The following is a 9,239-nucleotide window of genomic DNA, read 5'->3' on the forward strand; positions in this document are numbered from 1 at the left end:
GGTGCTTTTGGCTGTTTCCGCGTCGCACCAGCTCCATCATCCTGTCACGGGGGGTGCTACGGCTTTAGAGGGTGTTTTGGGGTGTTTTGGGGTGTTGTTAGGTGTTTTGTGGGGTTTTGTGGGGTTTTGTGGTGTTTTGTGGGGTTTGTGGTGTTTTGGGTGTTTTGTGGTGTTTTGGGTGGTTTGGGGTGTTTTGTGGTGTTTTGTGGGGTTTGAGGTGTTTTGTGGTGTTTTGGGGTGTTTGTGGTGTTTTGGTGTTTTTGGGTGGGTTTGAGGGTTTTGGGGTGTTTGTGGGTGTTTGCAGTGTTTTGGGGTTTGGGTGGTTTTGGGTGGTGGTTTTGGTGTGTTTTGGGGTGTTTTGTGGTGTTTTGTGTTTTGTGGTGTTTGTGGTGTTTTGTGGTGTTGTGGTGTTTTTGGGGTGTTTTGGGGGTGTTTTGTGGTGTTTTGGGGTTTTGTGGTGTTTTGTGTTTTGTGGTGTTTTGGGTGTTTTGGGGTGTTGTGGTGATTTGTGGTGTTTTTGGGGTGTTTTGTGGTGTTATAAGGTGTATTATGGGTGTTTATGGGTGTTTATGGTGTTATTGGCTGTTCCGCGTCAACCAGTCCATCATCCTGTCACGGTGCTACGGTTTTAGAGGGTGTTTTGGGTGTTTTGTGGTGTTTTGGGGGTTTTTGTGGGGTTTTGTGGTTTTGTGGGGTGTGGTGTTTTGGGGTGTTTGGGGTGGTTTGTGGTGTTTTGGGGTTTTGGGTGTGTTTGTGGTGTTTTGGGTGTTTTGTAGTGTTTTGGGTGTTTTGGGGTGTTTGCGGTGGTTTGGGGTGTTTGAGGGTGTTTGTGGTGTTTTGGGTGGTTTGAGTTTTTATGTTTTGAGTGTTTTGGATGTGTTTGGATGTTTTTGGATGTGTTTGGGTGTTTTTAAGATGTTTTTGGGTGTTTTGGGGTATTTAAGGGTGTTATAGGGTGTTTTAGGATATTGTTATGGTGTTTAAAGATGTTTTTTGTTTTAAGGGGTTTTGGGTGTTTTTGGGTGTTTTTTGGGTGTTTAAAAGGTGTTTTGGGGTTTTATGGTGTTTTATGGTTTTGGGGAGTTTTTCGGTGTTTTATGATATTTTGGGGCGGTTTTGAGGTGTTTTTGGTGTTTTATGGTAATTTTCGGGTGTTTTTCCGTGTTTTTGGGTGTTTTAAGGTGTTTTTATGGTTCTAGAGGCAGAGTGACAAAATATCTGCATTATTGAAAGGCTCTAGTTGAAGTGATGAGGGTTTTTAAGGTGTTTTAAGGTTCTAGAGGCAGAGTGACAACATTTCTGCATTGATGGAGCTTTGGAAGTTGTTAAAATGGGATTAAGGAAGTTTTAGGGGGATCTGAATGTATTTTAGGGGGAGTACAAACATTTTTACAGTATAGAAGAAGGGTATTTAGACGCTGTTAAGGTGTTGAAGGTAGTTACAGCAGTTTCAAGAGTGTGTATGGGTTTAAGACAATATAAAGGGTTGTTAGCAGAGATTAAGGCTACGGAAGGAGGGTTTAAACATATTTACAGTAGTTTAAGGTGATTAGATTCTTTTATGAGTCGTTAGAAGGGTATTTAGAAGCTGTTAAGGTGTTGAAGGCTAGTTACAGCAGTTTCAAGAGTGTTTCTGAGTTCATTAAGACAATTTAAAGGGTTGTTACAGAGATTAAGACTACGAAAAGGTTGTTAGGATAATGTAAGACAGAATAGAGGTTGTTAGGAGATTGTGAAAGGGTTCCTGGGGGTTGTTAAGAGCTTCAGGGGTTGTTAAGAGCGCTAGAGGTTGTTAGGACGTTGGTAAAGGGTTGTTAAGGGTTATAATGAAGTTGTTGAAGGTTGTTATGGTGGTTTAAAGGTGTTTTTGGAGTGTTTAAGGCAGTTTAGTGGTTGTTTTTGGGTTGTTAAGAGAATAGATGTTGTAAAAAGTTGTTAGGCAGAATAGAGGTTGTTAGAAGATTGTGAAAGGGTTCCTCGGGGCTGTTAAGAGCTTCTGAGGTTGTTAAGAACGCCTGAGGTTGTTAGGGCACTGCTTTGAGGTTGTTATGTGGGTGAAGGTTGTTACGGTTGTTTAACGGTTGTTTAAGAGTGTTTTGGGGTGGTAAGGAGTGTTTTAGGGTGTTTTTAGGTGTTTTGGGGGTTTTGGTGTGTTTAAGAGTGTTTTGTTGGTGTTTTGGGGATTTTGGGGTATTTAAGAGTGTTTTGGGATGTTAAAGTGTGTTTTGTGGGTGTTTGGGGTGTTTTAAGTTTTTTTGGGGGGAGTTTAAGGGTGTTTTGGGGGTGTTTTGGGTGTTTTGTGGGTTTTGGGGGTTGTTTAAGGGTGTTTTGGGGTGTGTAAGGGTGTTTTGGAGTGTTTCAAAGTGATTAAGATACTACTACTACTACTACTACTACTACTACTACACACACACACTCACACTCACTTGGTCATGTTGAAAGGCGTGACAATCTCAGGGTAGGTCAAATTCTGCGCGATGGATCTTGGAATGCCAACTTGATCAATCCTCAAATTAGGATCGGCTGTTATGACGGTCCTTGCAGAAAAGTCCACGCGTTTACCCATTAAATTACCGCGAATCCTGCCTTCCTTGCCCTTCAGCCGCGCCTTGATAGCCTTGAGAGGGCGCCCTGACTTCTGCAGAGCTCTAGGTAATCCAGGTATGTCATTATCAGTCAAAGTGGCCACATGAAACTGCAAACTCTTAATGTTCTCAATGATGATGTGCGCAGCTGCCCCGCCCTGTTCATTATGTAGTAGTTCATTGTTAGCCTTGATAATGTCGCCTAGTTTGTGGGTGAGGTCGTCCTGGTTCCTGGCTGACCCGTACATGACCACAGCGGGGCGGACTGGCAGGGCGGGACGGGTAAGACTGTCAGAATCATGCAGTCTGGGCGGGCGTATCGTGGGTCCATTCCTAGTAGGTAGCATTCCTCGTCTGTGGGAGGAGGAGGAGGAGGAGGAGGAGGATGTGAGGGAGGAGGAGGAGGAGGAGGAGGAGGAGGAGGAGGAGGAGGAGGAGGAGGAGGAGGAGGAGGAGGAGGAGGAGGAGGAGGAGGAGGAGGAGGAGGAGGAGGAGGAGGAGGAGGAGGAGGAGGAGAGAGAGAGAGAGGAGGAGGAGAGAGAGAGAGAGAGAGAGAGAGAGAGAGAGAGAGAAATTATTATTATCTTGTTCTCTTCATTCTTCCTCCTCCTCCTCCTCCTCCTCCTCCTCCTCCTCCTCCTCCTCCTCCTCTTCCTCCTCCTCCTCCTCCTCCTCCTTTCCTTAACCCATCTTGTCCCATCACCACCAAACATAACCCACATTTAACCCACAATTCCCAGCAAACCGTACACCCCACGGCGCCCCCACCCAGTACACACCTGCCCCAACCCTTCCCCTACGTCCATGACCCACGCCCACGCCCACACGCCCCCTCACTTGCCTGAAATATGGCGTAGAATCTCATAAACTCTCTCCGCTGACAAGGTAATCTTCCTCTCCTGTGTATCTTCATTCAGGTGTTTCCACTCAGCCAGTAAGTCAATGCCCACTCGTTTGATGTTCGGCTGGTACCTTTTGGGGTGTTTTGGGGGTGTTTGGGGGTGTTTTAGGGTGTTTTGGGGTTTTTGGGGGTGTGATTAAGGGTGTTTTAGGTGTTTTGGGGTGTTTTGGGGTGTTTTTGGGTGTTTTGTGGTGTTTTTGCGTGTTTTTGGGTGTTTTAGGGTGTTTTAGGTGTTTTGTGGTGTTTTGGGGTGTTTGGGGTGTTGTGGGAGTGATTAAGGGTGTTTTAGGTGTTTTGGGGTGTTTTTAAGGGTGTTTTGGGTGTTTTGGGGTGTTTTGAGGTGTTTTGGGGTGTTTTGGGTGTTTAAGGGTGTTTTGGGGTTTTGGGGTGTTTTGGGGTGTTTGGTGGTGTTTTAGGGGTATTTGGGGGTGTAGAAGAGTGTTTTGCGGTTGTCGGGGTATGTTTTAGGGGTGTATTGGGGTGTTTTGGTGGTGGTGTTGGGTGTTTGGGGGTGTTGAAGTGGTGTTGAGGGTGTTGCATGGTGTTGAAGGGTGTAGGGATGTTAGGGAGAGAAAAATATATATATAAATAAACGTGTAACCTGATTTGACCTTAACTAGACCTGACCTTATCATGACCTTAACTTGACATGACCTTAACTTGACCTGACCTTCTCATGACCTTAACTTGACCTGACCTTCTTATGACCTTAACTTGACCTGACCTTCTCATGACCCTAACTTGACTTTCTGATCTTAACAATGACCTTAACTTGACCTTAACCTTAACCTGACCTTTCCATGACCCTAACTTGACCTTCTGATCTTAACAATGACCTTAACTTGACCTGACCTTTCCATGACCTTAACTTGGCCTAACCTGACTTCACCTGATCTTAACTTGACCTTACCTAACCAAACGTAACCTAACCTTATGAGCTTATCTTGACCTTAACTTTGACCTTGGAGCTTATAACCTTAACTTTGACCTTATGAGCTTATCTTGACCTTAATCTTGAACTTATGACCTTAACTTTGACCTTATGACCATATCTTGACCTTATGACCTTAACTTTCACTTTATGACCTTATCTTGACCTTATGACCTTATCTTGACCTTAAGACCATATCTTGACCTTATGACCTTAACTTTCACCTTATGACCTTAACTTTGACCTTATTGTGACCTTATCTTGACCTTAAGACCTTATCTTGACCTTAAGACCATATCTTGACCTTATGACCTTAACTTGACCTTATGACCTTAAATGTCACCTTATGACCTTATCTTTGACCTTATGACCATATATTGACCTTATGACCTTAACTTTCACCTTATGACCTTATCTTTGACCTTATTGTGACCTTATCTTTGACCTTATGACCTTAACTTTGACCTTATTGTGACTTTATCTTGACCTTATGACCATATCTTGACCTTATGACCTTATCTTGACCTTATGACCTTAACTTTGACATTATGACCTTAACTTGACCTTATGACCTTATCTGACCTTATCTTGACCTTATGACCTTATCTTGACCTTATGGCCTTATCTTGACCTTATGACCTTATCTGACCTTAGCCACACTAACCTGCCACAGCCTCCATGCGTCCCCGTCTTCTTGTTAGCGCTTCCTTGGTGTTGCTGTGGGTGTTGGGGGTGTTGCGGGGGGGCGTTGGGGTCATCGAAGGGCGGGTGGGCGGAGGGGGGCAGCTCCACCTCGTCGCCCCCCTCACAGATCATCCTCGGCTTACACAAGTTATACACGTGGAGGAGTCTCTTGCGGGGCTGACCTTTAGATTTCGTCACTATTTCTCTGATCTTGGGGTGTTGCTGGGGGGAGAGACGGGGGGGTGAGAGAGGGGTGGAGATGGGAGATAGGGTGGAGAGAGAGAGAGAGAGAGAGAGAGAGAGAGAGAGAGAGAGAGAGACGCACTCAAAACACACTCAAAACTCACTTAAACCCCCAAACGCACTTAAAACCCCCCCAAACACACTCAAACGACGGAAACAACACTGCAACACCCCATAATACCCCCAAACACACCCCAAAATACCCCAGCATCACCAAAACACCTCCAAACACACACACAACACCCACCAACACCACAAAACACCCACCAACACCCTCGAACCCTAGAGAACACGCCCCAAACACCCCCAAAACACTTTAACACCTCAAAACATCCCAAAAAACACAGCCAATACACCAAAACACCCCACAACACCTAAAACTCACACGCAACACACTGCAACACCCAAAAACTTTGCAACACCCCCAAAACACACCCAACACCCCATAACAAGACTTCAAAACACCCTGCAACACTCAAAATACACCCCAAAAAATCCAAACACCCCCAAAACACAATGCAACACCCAAAGACACACCCAAACGCACCCAAACTAACTGCAACACCACAAAACACAATGCAACACCCCAAAACACACCCAAACTAACTGCAACACCACAAAACACTGCAACACCCTGCAATACACCCCACAATACACCCAAACACTCTGCAACACCCTAAAACACACCCAAACACTCCAAAAACACCCTGCAACACCCCGAAAAACACCCAAAACACACTGCAACACATCAAAACGCACCAAAACACTCTAAAAACACCCAAAACACCCAAAACACCCCAAAAACACACTGCAACACCTCAAAACACCTCAAAACACCCACTTAACACGCCCATCAACACCGCAGAACACACCGCAACACCCAGAAACACGCACTCAACACCCCAGAACCCACAACACCCCAAAAACACCCCAAAACACACCAAAAACACCCAAAAAACATCCAAAACACCCCAAAAACACACCAAAACACCTTAAATCACCCCCCCAAAAAACACATCAAACACCCAAAACACCCCAAAACACCCAAAAACATCCAAAACGCCCACAACACTGCCCCCAAAAACACCCTAAACACACCCCAAACACATATCAAAACACTCCCAAAACACACCCAAACATATTGCAACACCAGAAGAACCAACCAAATCACACCAAAACTCCCTAAAACACACTGCAACACCACAAAAACCTCCTAAAACACCCAAAACACCCCAAAACACCCCAAAACACACTGCAACACACAAAACCCCAAAACACTCAAAACCCCACAAACACACCAAAACCACAAAACACACCTCAAAACACTCACACAAACACCACAAACACAAACACCACAAACACACAAACACCTCAAAAACAAAACACCTCAAAACCCACAAAAACACACACAAAACACACAAAACACACCTCAAACCACACAAAACACAAACACACACAAACCACAAAACACAAACACAAACACCACAAAACACATAAAACACAAACACTCAAAACAAAACACACTGCCCAAAACTTACACCAAAACACCACAAAACACCACACCACAAAACCCTCAAACACACACAAAACACACTGCACACCACAACACACCACAAACACACACACACAACACACAAACACAACACAAAACACACACAAACACACCACAAAACACACAAACACAAACACCACAAAACACAAAACACCACAAACACCACAAAACCTCACTGCAACACCCCAAAACCCCACAAAACACCTCAAAACACCACAAAAACACACAAAACCACCACAAAACACCCTCTTACCGCATTGTACTTGAGTTTACTGCAGTAGAAACACACACAGCGCAACACTTTCATGGTCTTGGCGAGAAACCCAACATGGAACACTGGCTTGGCTAACTCCAGGTGTCCGAAGTGGCCGGGACAGTCCGCCATGTTGCCAGCGCAGGTGGTACAGCGGGTGTGACGGTCCAAACACCCCTGCCGCGGGTCCATGAGCCCTCCCAGCTTAGGCCTACCATTCTCATAGATTTCTGAGTATCGTATGCCTCCTTCCGTCACTGACATACGCCTCTGTGGGGGTGTGAAAGGGGGTTTTGAGGGGGTTTTGGGGTGTTTTGGGTGTTTTGGGTTTTAGTATTTTGTGTTTGGGGGTCTTTGTGTGTTTTGGTCTTTGTTTTTGGGGTTTTTGTGTGTTTGTGTTTTGGTGTGTTTTGGGGTGTTTTGGGTGTTTAGGGTGTTTTGGGTGTTTTGAGGTTTTGAGTGTTTTTGGTGTTTGAGTATTGGTGTTTTTGAGGTGTTTGGGGTGTTTTGTGTGTTTTGGGTGTTTTGGGGTGTTTTTTTTTTGGTGTTTGTGGTGTGTGGCCATTTTGGGGTGTTTTGAGTGTTTGGGGTGTTTAGGGTGATTTTGGGTTTTGTGTTTTGGGGTCCGTGGGGTGTTTTGACGTGTTGGGGTGTTGTGGTGTTTGTGTGTTTGAGGTGTTTTGGTGTGTTTTGGGGTGTTTGGGGTGTTTGGGGTTTTGGGTGTTTTGGGGTGTTTGGGTGTTTGGGTGTTTGAGTGTTTGGGTGTTTGAGTTTTGTGTTTTGTGTGTTTTGGTGTTTTTTGTTTGTGATTTTGGGTGTTTAGGTGTGTTGTGTTTGATGTGGTGTTGGGTGTTTGGAGTGTTGTTGGGTGTTTTGGGTGTATTTTGTGGTGTTTTAGGGGGGTGATGGAGGGGTGTTTTGGTGTGATTTGGGGTGTTAAGAGTGTTTTGTGTTTAAGAGTTTTGGGTGTGTTTGGGTGTTTTGGGGGTGTGTTGTGGGGTGATTTGGGGTGTGTTGTGTATGTATGTATAAGAGGTGAAGTAGTAGTAGTAGTAGTAGTAGTAGTAGTAGTAGTAGTAGTAGTAGTAGTAGTAGTAGTAGTAGTAGTAATAATAATAATAATAATAATAATAATAATAATAATAATAATAATAATAATAATAATAATAATAATAATAATAATAATCTTTTTAATGAACTGGTAATATTGACAATAAATATCTTAATAGTTACTTATGTATGAGAGAGAGAGAGAGAGAGAGAGAGAGAGAGAGAGAGAGAGAGAGAGAGAGAGAGGGGGAGGGAGGAGAAGATACACGTTTGAGACAGGGAAAGTGTGGAGGAGGAGGAGGAGGAGGAGGAGGAGGAGGAGGAGGAGGAGGAGGAGGAGGAGGAGGAAAACGAAAAGGAAGAAGAAGAAGAAGAAGAAGAAAGTGTGTGTGTGTGTGTGTGTGTGTGTGTGTGTGTGTGTGTGTGTGTGTGTGTGTGTGTATACGTACTATTTCATCGGGGCTCAAGATGCCAAACTGGACCTTCTTGACCTCTCGAAGTGGCGCCTTACTGTCTTGCCCCGCCATCTTCCTCCTCCTCCTCTTCCTCCTCCTCCTCTTCCTCCTCCTCCTCCTCTTCCTCTTCCTCCTCCTCCTCTTCCTCTTCTTCTCGTATCTATATTTCTTTTTCTCTCTATCTAATCTTCCTTCTCCTCCTCCTCCTCTTCCTCCTCTTCTTCTTCTTCTCTAGTCTTCCTCTTCCTCCTCCTCCTCCTCTTCCTCTTCTTCTTCTTCTCTATTCTGTAATCTTTCTATTTTTATGTAATCTGGAAAATTATTATTATTATTATTATTATTGTAGTAGTAGTAGTAGTAGTAGTAGTAGTAGTAGTAGTAGTAGTAGTAGTAGTAGTAGTAGTAGTGTTGTTGTTGTTGTTGTTTTTACGCGCGTACACTCACGCACGCACGGAGGAGGAGGAGGAGGAGGAGGAGGAGGAGGAGGAGGAGGAGGAGGAGGAGGAGGAGGAGGAGGAGGAGGAGGAGGTGGTGATGGTGGAGGAGGTGGAGGAGGAGATTCTTGGCACAGAGAGAGAGAGAGAG

At 44.7% G+C, this 9,239-nt stretch overlaps 1 pseudogene; it reads right to left on the reverse strand.

The window, feature by feature from the left end:
- The window catches only part of LOC123501393, a 28,484-nt pseudogene extending 19,682 nt beyond the window's left edge, over window positions 1-8,802 (reverse strand).
- Window positions 8,803-9,239: the final 437 nt, after the last annotated feature.

Source organism: Portunus trituberculatus, chromosome 2 (assembly GCF_017591435.1).
Source record: "Portunus trituberculatus isolate SZX2019 chromosome 2, ASM1759143v1, whole genome shotgun sequence".
NCBI classification, from domain to species: Eukaryota; Metazoa; Arthropoda; class Malacostraca; order Decapoda; family Portunidae; genus Portunus; species Portunus trituberculatus.